Source organism: Ambystoma mexicanum, chromosome 12 (assembly GCF_040938575.1).
Source record: "Ambystoma mexicanum isolate Mex_15411 chromosome 12, UKY_AmexF1_1, whole genome shotgun sequence".
Lineage (NCBI taxonomy): Eukaryota > Metazoa > Chordata > Amphibia > Caudata > Ambystomatidae > Ambystoma > Ambystoma mexicanum.
Genome location: NC_090936.1, coordinates 481,416,110 through 481,443,847, shown reverse-complemented (window position 1 = coordinate 481,443,847; position 27,738 = coordinate 481,416,110). Strand labels below are relative to the sequence as shown.

General features: G+C 45.3%; 1 protein-coding gene across 2 annotated transcripts in view; it reads left to right on the top strand.

Annotated features, from left to right (window-relative positions):
* CHRM2 (cholinergic receptor muscarinic 2) overlaps positions 1 to 27,738 on the top strand; it is a 954,551-nt gene that overhangs the window by 421,690 nt on the left and 505,123 nt on the right. The gene's annotated exons all lie outside the window — the stretch shown is intronic.

The window sequence follows — 27,738 nt, the reverse complement described above, 5'->3', positions numbered from 1 at the left end:
CACCCTCTCTTGTGCAGCTCATGCGCAGACATTACTGTCATCCCCTCGCGGACATTGCAGACATTACTGTCACCCCCTCTCGTGCAGATCATGTGCAGATATTACTGTCACTCCCTCTCTTGCAGCTCATGGGGACACATTACTTTCGCCCCCTCTTGTGTAGCTCATGAGCAGACATTATTGTCATCCCCTCTCATGCAGCTCATGCGCAGACATTACTGTCACCCTCTCTTGTGCAGCTCATGCGCAGACATTACTGTCATCCCCTTGCGGACATTGCAGACATTACTGTCACCCCCTCTCGTGCAGATCATGTGCAGACATTACTGTCACTCCCTCTCGTGCAGCTCATGGGGAGACATTACTGTCATTCCCTCTCGTGCAGCTCATGCGCAGACATTACTGTCACCCTCTCTTGTGCAGATCATGCGCAGACATTACTGTCATCCCCTCACGGACATTGCAGACATTACTGTCACCCCCTCTCGTGCAGCTCATGCGCAGACATTACTGTCATCCCCTCGCGGACATTGCAGACATTACTGTCACCCCCTCTCGTGCAGATCATGTGCAGACATTACTGTCACTCCCTCTCTTGCAGCTCATGGGGACACATTACTTTCACCCCCTCTTGTGTAGCTCATGTGCAGACATTACTGACATCCCCTCTCGTGCAGCTCATGAGCAGACATTACTGTCACCCTCTCTTGTGCAGCTCATGCGCAGACATTACTGTCATCCCCTCGCGGACATTGCAGACATTACTGTCACCCCCTCTCGTGCAGATCATGTGCAGACATTACTGTCACTCCCTCTCTTGCAGCTCATGGGGACACATTACTTTCACCCCCTCTTGTGTAGCTCATGTGCAGACATTACTGACATCCCCTCTCGTGCAGCTCATGAGCAGACATTACTGTCATCCCCTCGCATGCAGATCATGTACAGACATTACTATCATCCCCTTGCGGACATCGCTGACATTACTGTCACCCCCTCTCGTGCAGCTCATGCACAGACATTACTGTCACTCCCTCTTGTGCAGATCATGTGCAGACATTAATGTCATCCCCTCTCATGCAGCTCATGCACAGACATTACTGTCACCCCCTCTCGTGCCGCTCATGTGCAGACATTATTGTCACCCTTCTCTTGTGCCGCTCATGCGCAGACATTACTGTCACCCCCTCTCGAGAAGCTAATGGGAAGACATTACTGTCACCCCTTCTCGTGCACCTCATGCACAGACATTACTGCCACTCCCTCTTGTGCAGCTCATGGGCAGACATTGCTGTCACCCGCTATTGTGCAGCTCATACACAGACATTACTGTCACCCCCTCTCATTCAGCTCATGGGTAGACATTACTGTCACCCCCTATCATGCAGCTCATGCAAAGACATTTACTGTCACCCCCTCTCGTGCAACTCATGCGCAGACATTACTGTCATCCTCTCTCAAGCAGCTCATTCACAGACATTACTGTCATCCTCCCTCGTGCAGCTCATGCCCAGACATTACTGTCACCCCTTCTCGTGCAGCTCATGCCCAGACATTACTGTCACCCCTTCTCGTGCCGCTCATGGGCAGATATTACTGTCACCCCCTCTCGTGCAGCTCATGTGCAGACATTACTGCCACTCCCTCTCGTGCAGCTCATGGGCAGACATTGCTGTCACCCGCTATTGTGCAGCTCATACACAGACATTACTGTCACCCCCTCTCATTCAGCTCATGGGTAGACATTACTGTCACCCCCTATCATGCAGCTCATGCAAAGACATTTACTGTCACCCCCTCTCGAGAAGCTAATGGGAAGACATTACTGCCACTCCCTCTCGTGCAGCTCATGGGCAGACATTGCTGTCACCCGCTATTGTGCAGCTCATACACAGACATTACTGTCACCCCCTCTCATTCAGCTCATGGGTAGAGATTACTGTCACCCCCTATCATGCAGCTCATGCGCAGACATTACTGTCACCCCTTCTCGTGCCGCTCATGCGCAGACATTACTGTCACCCCTTCTCGTGCCGCTCATGGGCAGACATTACTGTCACCCCCTATCATGCAGCTCATGCAAAGACATTTACTGTCACCCCCTCTCGTGCAACTCATGCGCAGACATTACTGTCATCCTCTCTCAAGCAGCTCATTCACAGACATTACTGTCATCCTCCCTCGTGCAGCTCATGCCCAGACATTACTGTCACCCCTTCTCGTGCCGCTCATGCGCAGACAGTACTGTCACCCCTTCTCGTGCCGCTCATGGGCAGACATTACTGTCACATTCCCTCTCGTGGGCCATGAACGTTTGTTTTCCCTTAGCCTAGTTTGATGGTTGAAATGCATCCCCTCCTTTCAAGGGCCTTGATATGGGAGCAGTGGGGTATGGAAAGTGACCTAAGAAGCTTAGCTGGGGGATCGTGTGACCATTTACACCATTTGTGTGTTTGGGCAGCATGAAGTAAAATACTACATAATTAAAGTAAATGTGTGGTGTTAAGGTCTATTCATTTAGGCCAGAGAAACAAATACAATAATACAAATAAAAAATAAAATAAAGGTCTGTTGATATAAAACAAGCCTTTTTAAAAACATGTAAAAATGAACCTCTGAAAGTGAGCTCCGAGGGAGACGTCACCTGTACGTTACCCAATCACAAGTCTTTCTTGGCATGAGTCCTGACCTGCCTCACCCTGATCACTTGCTAATGCAAGTTGGTCATGACCTTTCTTGCGAAGTGCTGCCTGCAAGCCTTTATCTGCCAATGGAGTTGTGCACGCGCCGCAGCTCCCCTGAAGCTCTTCTTTTCAATAACGGACACGGCAGGAGTTCATCTTCCACCACTTGAGCTGCTTTTGCCCTGAGCACGCCTACTCAGTCTTGTTTTATCACCCCACTGACTCTGATCGAGTACTTTAGTACTCCGGCTCTGCTGTCCCGCAGTTTGCATGGTTCCATTGCCTTGCCTTGCCTGGTGGTGGCCGCCAGGGCATCGAGAAGAGCTTCTGGGCACCTCATAGCTCCAGTGGGATGGGTATTCACTATTAGTATATACTAGGGTCATACGGTTGGCACAGAACTTCCACCGGAAGCACTGCCCGTAGTACACACAAGCTGTAGACGCAGTCCCAAATTCCTTAATAGACTTTCTAAAAATCGGGTTCTTGTGATGGGTGGATGACATTGTGTGGGTACACAAAGCGCTTTGACACACAATTCCTTGTTGCATAAGCCCCTTACAAATACATAATAAATACATAAAACACATGAAAATGGGGCGAATGACAGCCAAATGGCATGCATACATTAGCTGTAAATGAAGCCAACAGTGAGGTAATGACACCTTTACTTCTGGTTAGGACAGGGCAGAAGGTTGTGGGGGGCGAGGGGCTGGAAGGGTTGTGGAAGGAATACATTCGAATTCACTATCAGGCAGGTGGAACTTCAGCCTTCAGCATTTGGCCTGCCTGCCTGGACGGGCAAGGGGAGAGCAGTCCAGCGGAGCGCAAGCGAGTGGAAGCACACGGTATCCAGTGCCTTCATTGCAGTCTACCACACACCTTTTTTCAGGGCATAATATTTGTCTCAAAAGAATTTACCTACAATATGTAAGTGATACATAATTTACAGAGAGTACATTTGGGAAAAGAGATTCTGCAATGAAACAATCAGTGATAAACATAGGCCATGCCATCCAATGTCGGACGGCGGATTGACACTTGGTCATGGGCTCACATATATGATGCGGAAAGGGGGAAACAGCATCATTCGCTCTGTGGTTACTGCTTACCCCTTATTCTGAAAGACGTATTCCCTTTGCTTCCTGGGATAGAACATCTGGCATGGCATCTGGCCTCCACCCTGCAGATGAGTCCACAGCACAGGCTGCAGGCGGCCATATTCATTCTTCGCCATCCTGGCTGTGAAAGGACACCCTGGGAAAAGCCATAACAAACGTCATAGGCCATCCATGGTCACCCACAGGCAGCCAAAGCGAGGCTAGCAACTGTCAATGATCATAAAAACAGGCCTAGTGGGTTATATGTGACCAACAGAAAATTCAGAGTGGTACATTTCATTGCGATCATAATACAGAAAAAAACACTGATTTCTTTTTCTGTTTTAAATATAGGGTGGTCCCACCACAAGTCCCCTGATTTTCTACCCTTATACTGCCATCCAACCCCATCCCAACCCCTTACCCCACTATCCTATGTATATTTATTTAATATTGTCAGTGTTTTTCGATCCTATGGTCTTCGGTGAAATGTACCGTTCTGAATTGTTTTCCGTAAATTAGCTGGGTACCTGAAAGTGGATGTGCTGTGCAGGTGTGTGCATAGGTGGGGGTTTAGTGTCATGTACTAACCATGACCCTATTTTAACAATTGTGTCACCTTTCATAGCCCTACTGATACGTGTGTACAGTGCTGGATTTAGCTCTGTCTCTATGAGTTTCTTTTGGATTCGATTGTGAGCACATCAAATCTGTGCCATTATAAACCTGTCCCCGAACTCTGTAAGATCTGGGGAATAAGGGCTGTACTTTTTTTTCCTGTTGGTGGAATGGGGCAGAGTTGGGGCTTTATGTACTTCATTCTCATCATCTTCTATGAAAGAAGTGGGGATGATGACTCCACCCCCACTACCCTCCACCCCTACTGAAAATGAAGTGAGGACCATTATCTGGTGGCTCTTCACCCACTGTCACTTTCTCTGCCCACCATCCCATGACTTGATTTGATTTGATTTGAGAGATATATTGCGCCCATCCTCCCGGAGCCAAGCATGAACCCGCATCTAGGCGCAGATGTTCAATTCCGAAACGACCACTTAGAAGCATACAGAAGCAGAAATTATTGAAACAAGTGAGTCTTCAATTTTTTACAGAAAAGGGTTAGAGAGGATATTTTCCGGAGGTCAGCAGGTAATGCATTCCAAAGTTGGGGACCCTTGATTGTGTGGGATCTGCATGTTGCAGGTTTGAATCCTGGCAAAGCCAACTCAGCCTTTCATCCTTCTGAGGTCTATAAATGAGTACCAATACAGGTTGGGTGATATTGTATGTATATTTGTTCTATATCAAGCGTTTAAGCGTACGTGCTCTATAATAATGTATCATAATCATTTGGCCTTGGACGTCTGCTTGTATTCACCGTGACTTGGTAACATGCGCCTATACACACTGATATTATGATACATTTGGTGATTCGTTCTTGTATGAAATGTATATCACATTACAGGGATATCATAACCAGTATTTATCATAGTGTACTTAGGAACAATGGTATGTGATGCCACTTCCTGTTTTGTCCAGGGGTGAAAGTTTGGGTTCCATCGCTTCCTGTGATGTCACTTCGGTGTGGGGTCAAATGACATCACTTCCTGTGATGTCATCAGAGGTCATGGGTTGTGTGGTGTCCTTTCTGCTACCCCTGGCATTTTAGTGAAATGACATCCCTGTTTGGGGGGTTCTTTCACGAGACAATTTGCAGAAAATTAGCCCAATTAGTGAATTTTAAAGCACATTTGCACCTATATAAGGTTTTAGGAGGATGTATTTTTTACTTCAAAGGGATGTGGGGGATAAGCAGAGATGAAAGGCAGGGGGTTGAGGTGCATGGGGAGGGGGTAAGAAGAACAGAAATCCTGGGTCCCCACATAAAAGAGGCCCTTGGCATAGAAGCCCAGCAGGAAATGTCCAGTGTTCCCTCTAGGCCAGTTCAACCCCTGAACACATGGCACATGCGCATCTCGTTCGTTCTCTTCTCTCCCGCTCCCGGGTCTCCCATTTTTCTTGTTATCTGCCATGGCCAGGGATGTCTTCACCAGGTTTTTGCTTCCGCTGGGACCTTCTCTCCAGTTTGACAGATTGGCTTCTTGTAATTCCTCTGTTGTTCCTTTGTGTTGCTGTACAGACAGATTCCCGGGTATCTTTTCTGCTGGTAGGTTCGGCATTGGAAATGGCAGAGTGGTATCAGTGTCATTTGAGGGAACTCTGGTCCTCCACGGCTTGGTTGTGGAGACACCACCACTCAACCCTCTCTCAGGAAAAGGATACCTTGTGTCTGTTTTGGCTTCTCTCTTCCTCTCAGTTTCTCGACACTGCACACCTAACACTGCAGGTTGCTTCCTCTCAATAGCACGATGCAGCACGCCCAGTCTTGTCTCTGCAAAGCTTCTTCATAGCAATAACTCATGTTAATGTTTTCTTTACTGCAGGTACTTGCAGCGCTATGATTGGGAGCTTTCTTAGGGAGTTCCTCATAGAAACGGGAGTCCTGGTCCCCAAAGGGGGATTCTCCCCTGCTGAGGTCACACTTTCCTCGACCCCTGGGGAGGGTGTAGCGGAGCAGGCTCACCTCTCTAGCCTCACAATCACCACCTCCCTTGGGGAGAAGGGATACATTCTCGGCAATCGTTGCATCAGCCACTACAGGTATTTCTCAGATTAACGTGTCACAATCCTGTGCCCTGTACAGGGTGAAACTCTAGCAAATGGCCCCACTAATCTACCAGCCTGTGTCAGGTCTGCCCTTACCTCCACTGCATCCACCCGATGATGATGATGATGAAGACATTGTTATCATTCTGGACAGATTCTACGGCTGAAGTGTGGGTCTGATCCCTGTTCTTCCATTTTTCTGTTCTAAAGGTATTCTTAGTAGTTTCTAATCTCAGAGGTAAATCTGTGGGTAGCCAGTTTTCATACTAGCTGAAAATCCTTAATCTTTTAGAAGTTTTTTTAAATTCTGCCTCGTGATAGCATGGATTTTCAGGCCTCGACTGATATTTCTTGAATCCTTCGTTATTTAGCATGTTGTTGAGGGCATGGTCTCAATTAGAGGCTACTGAAGATTAAACATGAGCCTGCCTGGACGATTTTGAGAAGCAGGACATGAAATGGAAATCCAGCTGTGATACCGGAAGTGCAGTGTGTTTAATTTGTCAGTGCAGTATGTTAGCTGTTGCACTTGAGTGCCTTCAATGTATTTTCCTGAATTCTTGACAAAGGTGATACCACGTCAGGCGAGTCCGACTGCTCCAAAGACATGGTTTCAAGGTAGAAGGTGAACTGTGAGTCAGTCTAATTCTAGGAGGTGCAGCTCCTTCAGTGTTCCTGTCCAACAACGTTAGCAATACCACGCGCGTGTGGCCGATGCCGCTCGCGCTGGTTGGATGCTCATTTGCAAGCATCACATACTGTGTTCCTCAAACCCTCTCCTCTTGGCATCCCATCATTTCTAATTTAAGCTGAAGCACACAATCACTGAAAGTACCCTTTGTGACAAACTGCTAAAGCATTGGCAAAGCTAATAGGTCTGGATTGGTAAATGTAAAGGACAAGCTATTTTTTAAAGCTCCCATACAAAAGATGGCTTACTGTTTATGTATGCACAGTTGGACCTATTGGCTTTGATCATTGTTACCAATGCTTCCTCTGCATAATGCTTACCACATTGCCATGCTCCCTGTTTCCTTTATTTGTGTTGTCATTTCTCTTACCAGAATCCAGTTTCAGGTATGCTTCAGAAAGTGGCAGGGTCTCCTTTAAATACCCACTAATCACTGTTGTGTGGATTAGACACTGCTGCTTTCTTTCTATAAATCATGTGCTTTTACAAAGGACGAGTTAAAAAGGGATGAGTTCAGAGAGTTGAGTGAATGGACATTGTTGTGAGAATACTCGCGATGGCTCTAACTTTTAATATTTTTAAAAATAGAGCTATAGACACATTGGGCCTCATTTTGACTGAGGCGGTAGTCGTGCTGGTAAATACTGGCACGGCTGTCTCCAGAGTCATGAAATTACCAGCACCCGACAATGGGGATCTACCGGGGCATTCCATCCCCGGCAGACCCCGTAATTCTGCCTTTCCGGGTGCCGGTAATAATTACTCCCCATTCCCATTTGAGCCCTATAGGGTATGTGGGAATGGGGAGGCCGGATGCACCGGCACCATTAGTGAATGGTTGGTGGGGTATCCGACATGGTGCATCCAACATGGTCTGCTCGCGGGTGCCGGTACGACCGCCAGGTCAGACCTGGCGGGCAAAAAGGCACCCACGAGCAGACCTCATAGTTATCCGGTCCGGTAACAACGGTACCGGCAAGCTTACTGGTACCATTGTTACTGGACCGGCAACCTTATAATAAGGCCCATTGATTTATTCTATTTCATAAAAGCTTCTTCATTACAATCCATTTACGAGAATTATCACATGCAGCTTAAGAACAGTGAATCATAGTTCCTCCTGAATCCTTTCAGCAACTTTGCAAACTGCTTGGTAACAAATACACAAGGGTGCACAGTTGTTTTTGCTCGAGGACTGAATGTACCTTCCAAGCCTTGTATGGTGTACTGTAATTTTCAAGGAGCTGCTTTGCTGGCATTTTCCCATAGAAATATGTTTTAAAATCTAGAAAAAAGGGTACTTGAAGGTATAATTGTTGTCATTAGTGCACGTCTTTTAACTTGATCATGTGTATTACATTTTATTTATAATGTGACATGTTCTGACACAACTCCAGACTGCTATACTGGCCAGTTTGAATGACGCCCCGTTGGAGGATATCAGGGATGGAATGCGACCTTGGAGTTAACATCCAGACATTTTTTGTTTCTAGGTCTTTCCAAGCAGGTACAACAATATACATGATCCTGTCCTGTCTGCACCCAATTGAAAATGGAGAAAAAAGAGTCAGTCTCTGTTTCTGCAATTGACAGAATTGCCACTATACCCATGGCACACTATATCAACCAACTTTATTGTTGACCTGCCTCACTCCCATGGTTTTCCCCGCATTATGGTGGTCATGGATTGTTTCAGTAAATAGTCACCCTTCACCCCTCTGCCCAAACTACACACATCAGATCAAAAGAGGTGTATTGTCTTCACAGACTGCTGGAACATTTCTGAAAGAGGTATGCAATACATATGCATGTTCTGAAAGTCCCTGTGTAATCATTTGGCATACACTGTGCACTTAGTCCAGGATACCATCTACAAAGTTATGGACAAATACATACCACCCTTAGATGGAATTCTTAACTTAGCACGCGCCACAACTAGATAGGATTGTGAATGTTAGCATGTGCCACACTGAAATGGAATTCTTAACTTTAGCCTGCGTCACATCTAGATAGAAATGTGAATGTTAGCATGCGCCACACTTAGATGGAATGCTTAACTTAGCCCGCGTCACACCTAGATAGAACTATGAATGTTAGCATGTGCCACACTTAGATGGAATAGTGATATTATAGCAAGCATCACACCTAGACATAATTGCAAGGACAGCAATGCCAATTAATCATTCGACTAACAATTTCACCCCTCTGCATACACCTCTCACACTTTAACCAACAACAACCACAATCCTACAACACATCAATCCGCACAAACTTCGCTGCACTGCAACAACAAAACAAACTACACATAGACTTGCACAACAGCACACGACGACTACCTACCGTAAAACACCCCAATCCCAGTCAACGGACCCACCGGGCTGAGGCTGGCAACAGCACATCACTGCTCTCTTGCACTTTTCCAGCTTATTCCCACTAACTTACCCCCCCTTCTCCTTTTTCAGAGCCGCCAGAGCGCCAGTGGACCACTTCGGTGGTGATAGTGCGCGGTACAAATATCCTTTAACATTAACATTAACAAATGGAAAGAACAAACCAGACTCTGAAGGAGTATCTACAGTGCTACTCCAATGTCACGCAAAGCAATTGGACAGACCATCTGGATATAGCTGAGGTGGCCTACACCAATACCAGGTATTCGATCACTGGAATTAGCCCATTCTTTTGTACTTTCGGCTACCACGCCAAAGTGCTACCCATTGAAATGCCTGTATCCAAGAACAACATCGCCTGGCAGACACGTGTATAGGCGCAGGTGGACACCTCATCCCTAGCTCCCGCACCTTCACCTCCTCCATACTGTAACAGTAGGAGAAGAGCACTATATGGGGCACCAGGTATCACCCCAATAGCATATTGAGTGTATTAGAGACAATATGCACTGGGTAGTAGCAGTGCACAGTATACGCCAACATAACATAACAAATGTCTAATGTTTCGAAGAAACAGAAGAGTACTTGTGGCTAATGGTCAACAGTACAGGCAGGCTATTTGCATGACCCCAAGACTAGAATGTATTGTTTGCAAGTGGTTATCCCCACATTCAAGATCTACTTTTGGCAGTTTGCAGAAAGTAAAATGATTGCACGTACAACCAGAGAGCTGTAGCCATTTCCAGATACTGACCGAGGAGAGCGCGGGACAGATTAAGTGACAGCGACCTGCTGCCACCCAGGGTGCATGCCTGTGGGCCATGTGCCTGTTCCATTAATTTGCTCTCTCAGAGCACAGTGTATGGTATGGGAAGCTGGGTTCCATTGGCATGATGGGTTTTGTGAATTGTAGGTGAGGTTTTATGATTAAAATAGCAAAAAAAATTACTACTTACATGTATCAGAACAAATGTACTAGTTTTCAATTACATGTGTAACCTTTTTTTTAGAAAGACTGGATAGTGGAGGTGAGGAGGCATATGTCACGTGCACTAGCATGTGTAAACATCTGCCAATGTAGTCATGAATCTTTTCTTTTCCTCTAGTGTACTTTGTCAGTACTTAACTTCTGCCAATGTGATTATGTGTGTGTGTTTTTTTGTTCTTCTAAATATACTTTAGCAGCAAAAACATCCACCCATGGGGTTAGGCTTATTTTCTTTCTCAACAAAATAGTATGTTTGTGAACTTTGTGTGCACTGGTTTGTAGCTAAAATGACAACTGTCAGGAACATTAATTGAGCAAATAAATGTGCTGTTGGTGAAGTCAGAAAGCAAACAGGAAACTTGCATACTTTCAAAGGTTTGAATGTCACACAGTTATGCGGGCAGGAAAAAAATACATTGCAAGCCCTACCAACACAATGCTCTCCATCATCCTTGTGTCGTGTAGTTTCATACCTAAAACATCAAAAGTAATTTTTAATTTGTTGTAAGATATGTGTATGTAGGAACGTGGTTGGTGTCCCTTCAAGCTATATTCAAGCCGTTTTTTCCTCCTGCTTTTATACAGCAATTCTGGTCCTGGTTACTTTGAAGGAAACATGTGTTCTCTTTTGGTAGGCTGATTCTGTTCTTCTTCCATGTCTAAACATTAAAAAAAAACATATAGAATGACGGTGTGTAAATCAGTTATAATTCCCATCTTGCTTCACTTGTTCTCTAAAGTTTACAGACAAATCAACTAGAAGCAGGGTGCTTCACTGTAAACCTCTGTTACCTGAAGGCCCAGAAGGTCTGTTTCTGGCAAGAAGGCTACATATGCACACTGCAAATGAATTATACCACTCTCTAAAAGCATTATTCTGCAATAAAAATATAATATATTGAAGAGATTAATTTGCAATAATACATTTTTACATGCAACAGCGCAAAGTTGTCACACAGAAGGAAATGTCACACTACAGAGAAACATTATCATAAAAGCTGACACACAAACGCAAGTAACAATAGCATTGTCAGGCATATCCTGCCATTCTAAGATGCCGCCCATGCTAATACTCCCTTAGCCAAAATACAATGGGTCAGTTAAAGCCACTCTCTGCAACATGGTGCACCTGACCTTTATGGATTGTGAGGCTCCTTATTACATTATTTAACAAAACTGTAATGTAGCACACAAGGGGAAGTATGTACAGAGTCTAAATACAAATTAGTTGCTTCTGGGAGGAAACATTTGTCTCCCAAACTGAGGTAAAAGCAAATAAAAGACAATTGCTGTATTATTAATTCGTGCATGGCACATGATCCCGAGGCACTGCCTGGGTTACTGCAGAGCTATCCTTCCTGCAGTCCTTCACTAAATGTTGGGATCAAATATTGTTTAAAGGAGTTCTCAGACCAGGGAGTTTTTATGGTACCAGCTCTGTCTGCAAACCTGCCTCCTCTAGAGCACATCCTGTGTGCTGTGGCTTCGCCAACAATGAAATCCCGTTCCATAGAGCATCCGGTCATTTGGGCTCACCCTGTCAATCCCAGGAACTTTCTAGCCATTCTGATCCATCTTGACAGGAACATCTCAGGCAGTCATCACTTGCCTGTGACAGCTCCCAGGCTCTGGGACTTTCGATGCACACCATGTGTGTATCCAACCTCTCTGCCTTACCCTCCATCATTAACTTTTTACAAACTCTTCCTGGACTTTGATGGCACAGCAAAACAAGCCACCAAAATTATCCAAATCATTGGGACTTTGAATCTACATGTGTTTACCAATGCAGCCCCCACCCCATTTGTGCAGTGTTTCCATATTAATTATGACCCTCTTTGCTGAGATTTCCCCTAGAAAGCTGTGTTGACAATATTTGTTCATATGGTAATGCCATTCTATTATTCCGTGCACATACAGTTGTGTGTTTCATCTGACAGGCACTTTTGAAGGGACAGGCTTGGCACAGGTTGTGCTTTTTGATCCTAACCTGTCCCCTTGATGTAACATCTTCACTGTTTGGCCAATTTGACAAGCATGTCTCTTGCAGTTCTAGAAGTCCACTTTGGGTGCTTCTTGGGGTGTTGCAGTCATGGTTCCTTTGTTGCAGTGCATCTGGTCAGGAGTAAGGATGCTGCTGGTGTGGTGGTCTGGTTTCCATCATTGCTTTCTTGTCATGGAAGTTTATGGGGATGGAGGAGTCCAGTATTGTTCATCAGTGTTAGTGGTGGTGGAAATCATGGTGGAATTGAAATAGCCTTTATGAATGAAGCAGGGTCTGTCGAGATCTTCCATGTTACCAGCGGGTCTCCATGTTCAACAGTGTGAGAGGTTCTGGATCATCTTGGGGGGAAAAGAGGCTGAGGCTAGAGGTGTGCCATGTTACCGATGGCCGATTGGGAGTAGTCTCAGGCCACGAAGTGGGTATTGCTATACATGCTCCATCCATGGTTTGGAGACACTCCTTGGATTGTGCTGTGATGGCACAGGTCTTCAGAGTTGTCTGACTGTTCTCTCCCATAAGGCTTCTGCTCTCCTTGCAGGTGCGTGGGTTGTGTAGGGCAATAGTGACAGGTCGTTGCATCAGCTTGGATGTAGATGACACTGCAGAAGATCACAGGTGAGCAGTCCCAAAGTGCCCACACTAGAAAGAAAGGACCTGCTCTAGCATAAGTGCTGCCCCTTCCTCCTTTGAGGGCTGCATGTCAAGATCCTTTGCAGAAAGTGGGAGAACGCTTGGGAGCATCTCATCTGGCAGCAAGCACTCCACCAACGCGCAGCAAGGCCTATTACAGCCAAGACCTCCCTCATGTGGAGTGTATGGCTGCTAAAGCCTTGAAATAGAAAGAACGGGTCTCGAACTTGAAGGCCTCATTGACAGTAATCAGTATTACAGACTCCCCCTGCAATACACTGGCACTGGACCTATGTCAAGATGTGTTGGGCTGAACAGTGGACCTGCATTATCCATGTATAGCGCATAGAGGCAGGTCCACGGGGTGTGAGCCTTGGTCCTGCCATTGAAATAAGAAACCCCGAAGATTGTACCCTGGCCAAAGAAGGTTTACAATTACAATTCTGCATGTGTTAATAGCAGAAATCCCACATATGTTAACAAACAATCCAACTGTGTTGTACACTATTTCTCAAGAGATCTGTTTGTTTGTTTATTTTGCTTATAAAGCGCACCTGACCCAGGGATATCTGGGTGCTCGTAAGGTAAGAAGACGGTTACAAATTACAATGAATGAAACCGTGATTACAGATTACAGTGATTAACGTAGAGAGTACATACATACATACAAGGGTAAATAGGTACAGTTACAGTTTAGTGGTAGGATACATAAGGAGCACACTAAATTAGTTCTTTCTGAGTAACCAGGAGATGACACTTCTTCTAAAGTTGGCAAATACATGGATAGATTTGATGTCAGGGGGAGGGTGCTCCACGGTTGGGAGGCCATGACTGGGAAACTGGAGCCACCAGCTCTCTTTAGATTATATCTGGGGGCCACTAGACAGGTGGTGTTAGAGGACCTGGTAATTCGTATGGAATATCTCAGTGTGAATGTATTGCTAAGGTACGGAGGGCTGTGTGGTTCAGCGCTTTATGGGTAAAACATAGAGTTTTTAGCTCAATCCTTTCTTGTATGGAGAGCCATTTACAGTGTTTTCTGGTATCTGAGATGTGCTCTCTTCTTGGTATGTTTAAGGCAGCTCTAAGAGAATTATTCTGCATTATCTGTAGCTTGTTTAGTACAGTCTTGGTGGTGCCTGGTGCCTAGGTAGAGACCATTACAGTAGTCCAGTTTGGACTGTATGAGTGCTCTGGCTAGAATGAGACAACTTTCTGTTGACAGTAGAGGTCTGCAGGCTCTTATCAGCTTGCCAGTATAAGCGCTAGCTGAGGCGGTCATGTTCACTTGTTTGGCTAGGTTGGAGGTAGCGTTGAGATAAAAGCCTAAAGTTTTTACATTTTTGGCGATAGGGATCTTGCTCCCATCTATATTGATAGAAGTATAGTTGGGACTTAGTTTGTTTAAGTTGATTGGTGAGCCAACCAAGAGGAGTTCCGTTTTGTCGTCATTCAGGCAGAGGCCGTGGGCGGCCATCCATGCCAGAATGATTGTGTACATTTTGTTCACACAGTGTTATTTTGTTTGTTTGTTTAATTGTAGCGCGCGCCAGACCCGAAGTTATCCGGGCGCGTGGTCAAGAATACTTTAAGCTTACAAGTTACAGTTACAAATTACAGCATAACAAAAAGAATAGTTAACAGCATGAGGATATTAATTACAACACAGTAAATATATCCACAGATAGTCAATGTACACGGCAATGTCATTATGCAAGGGGAAGTATATATATATATATACTATATATGCATATATACATATATATATATATATATATATATATATATATATATATATATATATATATATATATATACAATATGCAGTATGCAAGGAAAGCAGTAGGGTTTCAATTAGGCAGGACTCAAGAGGTCAAGGAGGCATGATTATTGGTCATAGTTTGTGTAGGTGACACCCAGACAATCCAGTTTATCAAATAGCGGCTTTGTAAAGATGTTATACAAAGTAGGCGAAATGCAAGAGCCTTGGGGCATGCCACAGGTGATGGGCATGGGATCAGCAGCTGCAGAGGGCGAGAAGACCCGCATGGTCCTATTATTGATGAAGGATTTAATCCTTGTGATGGCGGTCCTAGAGAAGTGAGCTGCTGTGGCGAGGTGATCGCAGAGTACCTTATAGTCGACAAGGTCAGATGCCGCCAAGAGGTCAAGGAGGAGTAGGTACGGCAAGGCTTCCTTTATCTTTGAGTTCGTCTATCTAGCTTTTTAGGTCAACAAGGGCAGTTTCTGTCCCATGTTGAGGTCTAAAGCCAGATTGCCGTGTACCCAGGAGTTTATTAGTTTCTAGACAGTCTTGGATTTGCAGGTACACAACCCTATCTAGGATTTTTAGCATGAACGGGACTGTGGTTATGGGTCTGTAGTTAGTGGGGATCATAGGGTTTAGTGACTGTTTTTTGAGTAATGGGAGTACCCACAATTCCTGCAGGTTACTTGGCAAAAGTGCTGGTAGAGAAAGATGTGTTGATTAATTTATTGATAAATGGGGCCAGGTCTCTGGTTGCGTCTTTGATGATCTGTGCTGGACAACTATCGCCCTGGCAATTGGACGGTTTCAACGAGGCTATCATTTTTTGTACCTCTGGTACCAATGCATTAGTAAAATTAAAGCCTGTGGGCTGTTGCAATGTCCGGGCAGGTGGAGGTGTGGCTGGAGCAGAGTCAATTAATTGATGTCATTTGTCTGCTATTTTAGTCTGAATGCTGGCAATTGTGTTGGTGAGTGCATTTTGAATGCTTGTGCACCAGGGTTTATCTTTTAGGCAAGCATCAATGGGTGTGTTAGGGTTCTCCAGCTCTCTCAGTATTTTGAAGAGTTCTTTGGTTCTGGGTCCTGATTGGTTTATTCTGTTGTTGAAGGATTCACGCTTAGTGCGGATGATCTTGTCTTTGTATTTAGCAGTAATATTAGCTAGATTGGTTTTATTCTCATGAGGGGGTGTTTTTCCAGAGTGTTTTAAATTTCTTCTTTTCAGTTCATAGCGTCTTTAGGTCAGGGGTAAACCAGGAATTCATGGGCGTTCTTGGTTTCCCTTTGTGCATTTTAAGAGGTGCAACTATATCTATAGCTTTGGCCATAGATGCGTTGTAGGTGTCTATCAATAAGTTGGGGTCGTTTGTGAAAGGTAGTGTGCTTAGTGCAGGGATTACTAGAGGTAAGATAGCCTCGGCAGTAATGTTGCGCTTGTTTCTTGTAGGACATGGTGGTGCCATGGGACAGGTTTTGTTCAGTAGATTATTAATGCTAAGCTCAAGGGAGAGAAGGTAGTGATCGGTCCATGATTGAGGTAGAATCTCATTCATAGTGATATTACAGTTTAGATCTGCTACCCAATCGAGGGTCCTTCCTTTCTTGTGGGTATGCTGTGTGAATTTTTGTGAGAGTCCATGTTCTGACAGGACATTAGCTAAATTGAAGTCTCCGAAGATTAAGATTTGTGAGGTGGTTTTGGTATTGTCGGCAAGTAATGTTGTGATATCTTCCTCGAATGAGCCTATGGGCCCAGGAGGCCTATATATTAGGTGGATTGTTGTGGTGCTTTTGTGCGACGTTTGGAGTTTAGCTAAGAGAAGCTCACATGATGAGAGGGGAGCTAAGGGAGCTAATCTCATGTCTAGCATAGATCTGAAGATGATGGTAGTGCCTCCTCCTCTGGAGTTGGGTCTCTCCGCTCTGATGATGGAGAACTTATCAGGGACTGCTAGTACAAGTGAAGGGCCTGCTGCAGCATGCAACCAGGATTCTGTTACTGCAAGGAAGTCTAGGTTGATGGACAAAATATTATCTGCAATCTCCGTAGCATGGGCTACAAGAGACCTGGCGTTTATGAAGGACCCTTTGATGGTCTGCTTTGGATTGTTGAGTGAGCTATTGCTAGCTATGGGTTATTTCTGGTTTGGGCTTTGTCTATTTTAGGTTTGTCTAGAGTCTGTGAGTCTCTTGTGAAGTTTACTTGAGGCTTCAGGGCCGTATTTGACATACTGGGTGTGAGGCGCGACCAGGGGGAGGGGTGGGAGCCTGGAGCGGAGTCTAAGGTTTCTGTCATTAGAATTAGGGCAAGTGGTTGGTAGGCCTGTAATGAGGCTTGAGGTATTTTTATAGATGGAGGGGTTGGACAGCGTACACTTGTTATTCCCTGGTGGAGCTGGGAGTAGGTTGGGTAAGAATAGGGACGGCTTGAGTGTGGCATCCAGACTGTGGGTGTTCAGTGCTGGTAAGAAGTGGGTGGCTTTGATATGCGAGCCTATGGTTCTAGCGGGGCTCATGTTTAGGCACAAATGTTGCTCCATCTGGTTAGAGTGCGATGGTTGCCTAATGTCGGTCCTGGCCATGGCGAGTAGAAATGGGAGTGCGCATAGTATATTATACATGATGGGGTTTCTGGCAGATTTGAAACATTGCGTGGACATAGCGAATTATAACGTGACGATTTACACTATACAGTACCTGCACTATAGTACACAGTAAGGGCAGTGTGTTGTCTAGTACACAATATAAACAATGTGGTGCACAATTTCTATGATCTCACGATACATGCAATGCAGTACCACTGTAACTGTAAGCAGTGCGGTGCACAGTTTCTATAATTTCACAATACGTGCAATGCGGTACCAATATAAACACAAACAGTGCGGTGCGCAATTTCTATAATTTCACAATACGTGCAATGCGGTACCAATATAAACACTAACAGTGCGGTGCGCAATTTCTATTATTCACATGGGGCTGCTATCATTTTATTAAAGGATAGGGGTATGGTTTCAAAATATATCATGGCGATAGTGTAGTAATATAGGGAGCATGCAGTCACATAAACACGGGCTGACAGGCAAGAAGTGCCATGTGTGACCGACCCCTTAGGGTACACTAGGTGACCGTCCAACAACAGGACCTAAAGCACATAGCAGGTTCCCATGGAAGCCCTGAAGCCACACTAAATGGTACATAAAGTGTGTACACACATTCAATATTTTGCAATTCAAGTTTTCTGGTCTGCCAAATTCCTAACAAAAAAACCTATTCAAATTATCTTCTAATTACAATTTTTGTGACCACTCTTTGACTAATGCTAACCTCCATTTTGTGAACTGCTACCAATCTTTGAAACAGGAAGGGACATTAGATTAGGGAGGACATGAGGTCTGCAGTCCCATTGCAGCAGCAAATATTTTTATTTGTATTTTTACGTTCTGCTTGTTTCAAATATGTAGTAATAGTATGCCGCAAGCACCAACAAACACATGTGTTATTCTAAATAGATATTTGGAATGAATACATTGGTTGTATTTGGTTGGTTTTCAATGGCAAAGTGATGCTGATTCAGGGCTGATAATCAATTAATACCTTTCATGGTTGAAATTGATCTCAAATTCTACATCAGATCCTTCAACGATTTAGAGAATAGCAATAAAACACAGCAGCTTCGATATGATTAGCCAGCTGCCGGCCATCTGGACAATTCAAAAACATCTGCCTGGAGGTGAAAAGGCAACATAGCATAATTCGGGATTCACTTTTGTGAAGAAAGAAACTAAATTCACCAATCCCGAGAGAAGACTCGGGGCGGCGGCACGGATTTGGGTCAAGTCTAGGTTGGAAGTGCAGGCGGTTTTAAATGTGGGGATTATGGGTCTGATTCACAGAAGTGTTTTATAGTGGTGCAATCCCATAGAAAATCGTTCTGTGAATCAGGCCCTTTGAGTCCTGGTACTAGGTGATTCTGATTTTTGTTTTAACTTCCAGATGCAAAAACGCTGGCCTCGGCACTCTTTAAAATGGTATTTAGTGATGTTTTTAACAAGCGGTTCCCCCCAGTATCTTCATTACTCTTCCTCCCTACCCCCGCTACTGTTCCCATTACCCCCTGTACGTGGGGTAATCAGCAATGCAGCAACTTCCATGTTTACCAATGGCAAAAACACAAAACCGCATTTGGACCCATAGTAACGTGGCCGAGTTGATCACGCCTCAAGACACTGCAACCTCCTCCCCATCAACAACCGACTCGCCCCCTCGCTTCACCAGCTGAGGAAGGAGCAAGACCACCCTCTTCAAGGAATGTGTGCTCCCTAACACCAAGGTTCATACACTGTCCACTCCCACCATACCTGAGACTGGCTGATTTGATCCCTACTGTTTCCTCCCCTGCTTACTTGTAGATGCATTGCTGGCAATTGTCCTCCCTCCCAAAGATAACGCAGCACTCAATAAATACTGTAATAATATAAATAATAATAATCACCAAGAATAATTGCTAGAGTCGGAGGTCAAAGGGAATGTGGAGATAATGTTGATGTTGGGTGGTTGCTTAAGGTGGAGGCAAAGATGTATCTGGACTGGTGTGGGCAGTCTAATGTCAGTGGCAAACACAGCGGAAGAATTGGAGATTACGCTGGCAGCTCATGCCAATTATACTTGGAGATGGGGGCCGTATTGAAGGTAGAGGTCAACTTGAAAATGGATATTGAGTTTGAAGCAAAGGCTTGAGGCAGTGGAGTCCCTGGAGGTGTGAGGTGGGATACTGACATGGAGCTTAACGGGGTGCCAGAGCTGCAGGTAGAGTGATGTGGAACTGCATGCAGATTCAGGACTGGGGTGGGGGTAAAAGCAAAACTAATGGCCGAGGTAAGTGCACCCCACAGGGTTCAGGGTCTGATGAATACATTAGACACAGGTTGAGGTATCAGCGGTTTGGGCCAAAGGCCGCTGATGACTGTATAATGGATCAGGTCAATCACGCGAGAATCAGACACGCAAGCCGTCTCTCCATCTCAGAAATGCAAGCCGTCTCTCCATCTCAAACACGCAAGCCATCTCTCCTTCTCAGACACGCAAGCCGTCTCTCCATCTCAGAAACACAAGCCGTCTCTCCATCCCAAACACGCAAGCCATCTCTCCTTCTCAGACATGCAAGCGGTCCCTCCATCTCAAACATGCAAGCGGTCTCTCCATCTCAAACACGCAAGCCGTCTCTCCATCTCAAACATGCAAGCCATCGCTCCATCACGGACAGGCAAGCCGTTTCTCAATCTCAGACATACAAGCGGTCACTCCATCTCAGACACGCAAGCCGTCTCTCCGTCTCAGACACGCAAGCCGTCTCTCTATCCTAATCTTTCAGTCTAGTCTCTGAGTAATAGAATGACATTACCAGCCTTGCAGAATAGTTAATGGCGATGAAACCCAGTGTCTAATAATAACAGTCACGCTTTCCTTGCTTGAAAAAAAGGTTAAAAAATGATAGCCCTCGCCTCCACTCTTCCCTTGATGAAGAAACAGACATGTTCCTAGTGAACACCCAAACGAACAGGTAGAGCCTGTTCTCCATGGCAGTGCAGAACAGAGGCCCCAATTATGTCTGTGGAGCCAGGATTTTGTCGCTGACCCCCTAAAGTGCCGTTCCCTTAGGCCAATCTGGGGCACGTTTGGTCGGGGGTTGCTACATATGGTGTCCAGGGTACGAAATAGATATGGAGACTCCTTTTCCCTCGAATCCCCTGCCAACCTTCTAGCCATCTCTCTAACAGCACTGGTCAGCAGTTGTTTACTCATAGCACCACTGTCCAGCACATGCCCCCTTTGGCAGGTTCCGACCAACGTGTCTATCTACTGGTTGGGACTGCAATTTAATTTTAATTTGCAATTTATTTGTAATGAATATAGCGCTTTATACCAAAGCGCTGAAAAAGATACACTTACAGTACAATCAAATGTAAAATCACAAGCGATGCAACATTTCCTTTAACACTGGAGAATATAGTTGTTGAGAGAAGTATAAAATAAAGAATAAGAAGTAATAGAATGAAGAGAAAGATGGAGAGCATTCCAGAGATACAGGGCAAGCAAAGAAAAAAAAATACCATCATGACTGGGCACAGTGGGGGAGGGAGAGGGAGGAACCGATAATAAGAATCGAGACTGAACGTAGAGCACGAGAGTGTGCTGGGAGTTTTAATTCAGATAAATCAACCTAGCACAACTTAACTTAACATAACACATCTGTGTGTTTCCCATGGGAGCAGGTGGCCCTTTGTTAAGTTACCTCAGAGTTCCCTGTGGGGATAGATGGTGCCTTATGCAAAGAGGGTTGGCTATCTTCATGTTTATTTCTGCCTGATTCTAAAAAGAGGAACAATTAGCATTTGCCAAGATCTATGTCAGTTTCCCTTGTGGAGTACGTTTGCTACCGGCCTCCCGCCGGCCTCCCGCCAGCCTGCCGCCAGGTGTAGTGGCCGTTTAAAGCAATGGTTCAGGGTAGCAGTGTGCTCGCAGAGACATGCAATGAGGTGGGCCTGGGCCTCCACAGGTTCAGCACCTTGCTTGGGGTTAGTTAGTTCTATGTTTTGGTCAGATTAGGATAGTCCTTCAGTGAGCTCATGGTATTCTTACTTACTTGGGTATGTTTGGAATTCAATAGAGATCACTGCGACTGAGTTTCCCTTGGGCAGAGAGCGTCATCAGTGGGATCCCAGTGGCAGTGGGTGGTGCTTTGGATGAGTTGTATGGGATTTCTTTCATAGGAGTCATCAGTCCCTTTTATGTATTGACTAGGGTGGTGCTGGTCGCTTTCCCTTCCCAAGCTGTACATTCCCAGTGAGTAGAAACACCCATTTCTTGTTGCTTGTAATGTTCTCTGGGAAGCATTGGCTCCTATGTGTTGTGATTTCCCACCAGAAAGGGCATTGCTCAGCTTAATCCAATGTTATCTTCTATTGGGTCTGGACACAGCTTGATTCATTGGGGTTGCAGAGGGGTGGGTGCTGGGGGGTGGGGGGGTTGGCCTGGGCCCAGGCACTGGCTGCAGTCCGCAGTCCGACCTTGCCTTGGAGACAGTCCCTGTCCAATCCACAGGCTGCGGCCTGTGCCCTGCCTGATGCAGACTCTCCCCACAAAGCTAAGCTGCATACAAGCAACATTTGGCAAAAACACAAAGAAAGGTTCCTTTCCGCCGCGTGAGGGGCAGCTGGGTGCTGCAGAGCGGACAGTCCTCTCCGTCATGGCTGCCCACCTCACTGAGCAGTCCCTGTGAATGTCTTCCTGGGCGATGCTTGCCTTGGCACTGGCAGGTGGCATTTTGCAGGAAAGCGTTACATTCAGCCAAGCTGCGCGAGGACATGCATGTAAATATGAGGATATTGAAGCCTGGGTGACGCCAGCTGCCATTATGAAAGAAGGTCCTCAGTGGGGCATGTTACGGGCAGAGTGTCAGAATTCTTACTATCAATATACCTCTCTGAATGTACAAAGGAACATCCAGAAAGATTGATTAATCCGAAGACTGGAATCTTTGGAGACCTCGTGGCTGTGAAGAAAGATACAAATATTAATAACGTGAATTCTATAGCAAAAATTACGAGCAAGATATCTATTACACTAACCTGTGAGGTTAGTGGCAAGACCCAGAACTATAAGAACTCTAGTCAGGAGTCGTGGAAATTTCCTGTAACAGAAACCACTGCGTGAGAACAGAATAAACTGAGGGATCAATGATACAACCAATAGCTTAACCCCTATGTTAGATAAGCAGTATGAGTAGATAAGAATATCCCTTGGATAGCCAAACGTGAGAGAAAAAATCCTATCTAACCCGTATGGATTGGGGTGACCCACTTCCCTGAACAAAAAGGAAATAAGAATGAAGCACAAGTTACCGTACCACAATAGTTCCACTAGATCTCTCCCACGGTGCAGCTGAGGCTGAGTCCGGGTCTAGGTCTTCAACGAATCCCAACGGGTGGCTAGAATGGGAAACACAACACTCCCACGTAGCAGCGGAGGCTGGCAGGATCCCACGGTGCAGCTGAGGCTGAGAACTCCTAATCCCACGATGCAGCGGAGGCTGATACTATTCCGCGGTGCAGCAGCGGCTGAACCACTCCAAGCCCGCGCCCGCAAGGAAGCGAGGTTGAGAAAGTTATCGTTACAAAGAGTATGTGGAAGTCACAAAAGTGAGTGTACAGAAAGGAACTCAAACACGGAAAATACGAAATCCGTAAAGGCGTCAAAAACAAGGGGGTCAAGAACAGCAAGCCAAAATCCAGTCCGAATCAAAAAACACAAGCAGGCGGCGACAGAACCAGGGAGCAGACAAGTAGCGAGTCCAGGGACGAGTGCCGTAAGTCGAAAAAAATAGAAGTTCCAGGTACCAAGACAGACTAGGGAAATCCAAAATGCAGGTCCGAGAAAACGTAAGCAGAATCACAACAAGGCACAAATCGAAGCAGTAAACCAAAAAGAGCTCAATCAGAAGCACTGAACTTAGGACAGGGTGGAGTTTAAGAAGAGGAAGTCATGTGACTAGTGTTTGCTTCCTGAACGCCGACTCCCTCCCCTTGACAACGGCTTCCACCGTTGCCAAGGTAACTTCCAAGCCCTTCTGCATGAATCAGGTCGGAAATGCAGGATTCTTTTGCTGCATTTCCGTCTTACATTAGGTTTAGCGAGACTCTTGGTGAATCGCGGATTTCTTGAAACCCGTCTCGAGTCCCGTGACGTGACACAGAGTGGGGGGAGGGGTGGAAGACCAGCTGAGCTGATGTTCTTCCACAAAGCGCGAAACCAGGCACTAGGAACCTAGCCGAAGGGTCCTGGGCAACATTACCATATCCAGTTGGAGCTGAGATCAGTCCAAAGCTCTTGGGCAATTTCGTGTATTTAGTGGAACCACCTTTTCCAAGAACACAGAAATAACAGCTATCATGAGCACGAAAAAAACATTTCAATGTACATTATTTTAGGAAGGCTTCCTACACGCATGATTAAAACACATACTTAGCCATCCAGAAAGCGTCACCCATAGGTCATAGAACACCTGTTTGGCTCTCTTGGGTAATTGGATTAGAGTGGCACTTAGGACACCTGCCTGCAGTTATGGATGCACTGCCCGAAATCTCACCATCACATCTGAACTCCAATCAAATGTAAACATCTTCCACGTTGGATGCACTATTCAGACCTCACCCTCTTTTAAGCAGCCCACATTGCATTCTGCTGCTTGTAGTTGCACCTTAATAATACAAACATACTGTACACAAACACAAAATGGCATGTGTTAAACAAAGCTAGACCATGTCTGCATACTTTGTATCAATAACTGCTTCTCAACAGGGATGCTGGGTAAGAAAAAGGGGGAATAATGACTGGCCTTACTAGCATTTCTGGTCTTTTGTGATTAGTGGCATTTGTGGATAGTTGTATTACTAGCATTTGTGACCTTCGGTTGTTGTGGCATTTGTGGGTAGTGCCATTACTAGCATGTGTAGGCTTTTTGTGGTTAGTGGAATGTGTGGTTAGTGCCATTACTAGCATGTGTGGGCTTGTTTGTGGTTAGTGGCATTTGTGTTTAATGATATCACTAGCATGGGTGTGCAGGCTGTTGTGGGTAGTGGCATGTGTGGATAGCTGCATTAGTAGCATGTGTGGACTTTTGTGGTTAGTGGAATTTGTGGTTAGTGCCATTACTAACATGTGTGGGCTTTTGTGATTAGTGGCATTTGTGGATAGATGCATTACTAGCATGTGTGGGCTTTTGTGGTTAGTGGCATTTGTGTTGAATGGCATCACTAGCATGTGTGGGCTGTTGTGAGTAGTGGCATTTGTGGATAACTGCATTAGTAGCATGTGTGGGCTTTTGTGGTTAGTGGCATTACTAACATTTGTGGGCTTTGTGGTTAGTTGTTTTTGTGGTTAGTGGAATTACTAGCATGTGTGGGCTTTTGTGGTTAGTGCCATGTGTTGATAGTATCATTACTAGCATGTGTGGGCTTGTTGTGGTTAGTGGCATTTGTGTTTAATGACATCACTAGCATGTGTGGGCTGTTGTGATTGGTGGCATTTGTGGATAGCTGCATTACTAGCATTTGTGGGCTTTTTGTGGTTAGTGGCATTTGTGTTTAATGGCATTACTAGCATGTGTGGACTGTTGTGATTAGTGGCCTGTATGGATAGTGGCATTAAAAGTATTTGTGGTATTTTTGGTTAGTTGCATTTTTGTTAAGTGGCATTACCGGCATTGGTGGGCTTTTGGATTCTAATACCCAGCAGCTATGTTGCGCTACCACACCGGAAATGTACTCTTGTGCGGCAAAACATAGGTATATTAAGTTGCTCCAGCCATATATGGTTATGCATGAAATGAGGGTGCGAAAAGAAAACATTGAGCTAATGTTTGTGGACACGGGTAAGAGTCATTGCGGTGTCATTTGGAATGTCGTTTTAAGTTATCCTCTAAGCCCCCCTAATATTGTCAAGATTTGCACTGCCATTCTTTTCCGATGTGGCTCACGTGTGGCTCCTACAGCCAAGGCAGGTCCATAGGCTGGACCTACCTACAACACCTCTCACTCTCCCACCTCTAATTGGGAGTGATTACCCCACAATAGGAGATAGTCAATTGGGTAACCGTGCAGTGGTAGAGATGCCCATTGGTTCATTGAGCCAAGAGGTTGCTATTGGAGGCGATTGCCTCAGTGGTGGGATGGCTCTAAGAGTCCATGATGGCAGAGGAGGGTCCCTTAGATGGACGAGGCATGCTAGGCGTGGCTTCAGTCCCGAGAGTGACACGTCATTCCTATACATTGAAAAGTCTGTTGTGACTTTCTAACGCATTGTCTGTCTGGAGAAGGCCCTTGGCAGATATTCCTTAGCTGGCCAACAGCTGGCAAAGCTCCAATACTGTGATTAGTTAATGTGATTGTTTCTTCAACTTGATTTTGTTTATAGTGTGTAGCACTAATTAGCTTGGTCTGCATTATGTCAGCACGTGTAGTGCTTTAGAGGAGACTTTATTGTAATGTTTTCAAGCAAAAGAGTATCAAGCGTGGGGTGCTGTCCACACGATGGTATGATCTGTGGAGTCTGGCTGATAATGGTGACAGAAATCATGTGATGCTGCGGAGAGAGCATCTGGGAACAATATGCAATTGGGGGCGGCTGGCAGCATTGCACCGCACACTGTATTGTTACATTATGTTTGCCTTAGATATGCTTCCAATTTGAGATGGGCGGAGCTAGCGTCATTTGGCTATGGCTAAAATCACATGAGTGATATGCTCACTTGTGGAGCTGGGATTAGAATATGCATATCTTAACTCGAATTTTAGCAATTTAGAACTAAATGAAATCGACTCCAATTCATTAGGGATTGCCAATGACACTCCATAATCGTTAATGTACCTGGAATCAAAACACTGGCATGGCAGTCCGTCCAGAATACGTGCACAATGCCAACAGGCCTGTTGTAAAAATGACATGTAGACTGAGACTACGTGCAAGTGCGCTGGCCTCCGGTATTTTGGCCCTCACTGCACAACTCTCGACCTCCACCTCTAACACATCTACCTTCTTGTAAATACATGTACCTATGTTAGAAACTGCACCTTACTGTAAATAGCTGTATCCATTCTAGAAAATGCGCGTCTACGTAAATGCGCCTCTACGTAAATGTACTCTCTCACGACATCGTGCCGTTGGAATCTTCCCGCGCCTACTGTATTTTGCTTTTATTGTAACATTCTGTTAATGTATGTACCTAGCTTTGTATTCAACTGTACATTCTTAAGAAATGCGCCCAGATGCCTTTGGGCCAGGTGCGCAATACAAATAAATTAAATACAAATACACCCTGGTGGCAATCTTTATCCTCTTATGTTGTACGGAACAATGCTACAGAATTAGTGTGTGTGTGTTTGTGTGTTTGTGTCAGAGACAGAATTGTGCGCGGATATACCCCTGCAACCGTTCATGTCACGTGTCTCAATTCTGCTTAGCTAATCACTTTGATTGGCCTCCGGGTGCTGATGCCATGGGTCATTCCCACTGATGTGTCACTGGGCAGCCTTCAAATTACTCACCCTGTCAAACTTTAATAACCTCGACTATGAAATGGGACCTTTAAATGGTGCATGTCACCACTTGCCCCCTCCACCCACCCACCACCGCTCCAGGTTCTGCTTTCTTTACTCATATCTCAACCTGGAATATGTGCAAGGTTTTTTGCCAGCTCCCACTCTCCGTACAAGCAGTGGCAGCCTTCCCCTGATGAAGACCTTTTGGCCTTTGGTAGCTGGAGAGACATTTATTATTAATGGTGCAACTAGGGAGGCTGCCTGCGCCATGCTGGAAATCCATCACTCTGTCAAGGGCCGGGCCCCAGAAGCAACGCTTTGAATCCCAGGAACTTCAGGCCCACCCCTTACATGCGCCTGTACATTCTAGTGTGACCTACGACAGCCCGCCTCCCTGTGTGAGCCTATTGAACGATCTCCCATTGGACACTCTAGTGCTATGGAGAGTGAACTTGGGCCCCCAACCCAGCCCTTTAAGAAGAGGTAGCAATACTTAGAGACAGATGGAGATGCAGAATATTACTCAATAATCAAAACTGACTCAGGAAGTTGGCAAAGTGCGACTGTTTTAATGTCAATTATCTGAAACTGGGAGTTACAAAGAATATCAATGTATTTGCTCGATCTTCACACTCAATTGAACACATAAAGAAAACAGGTTATATACTAAAAATTCATCATTGACGTTAACCTACATTGCAAACTACAAAAACCTAT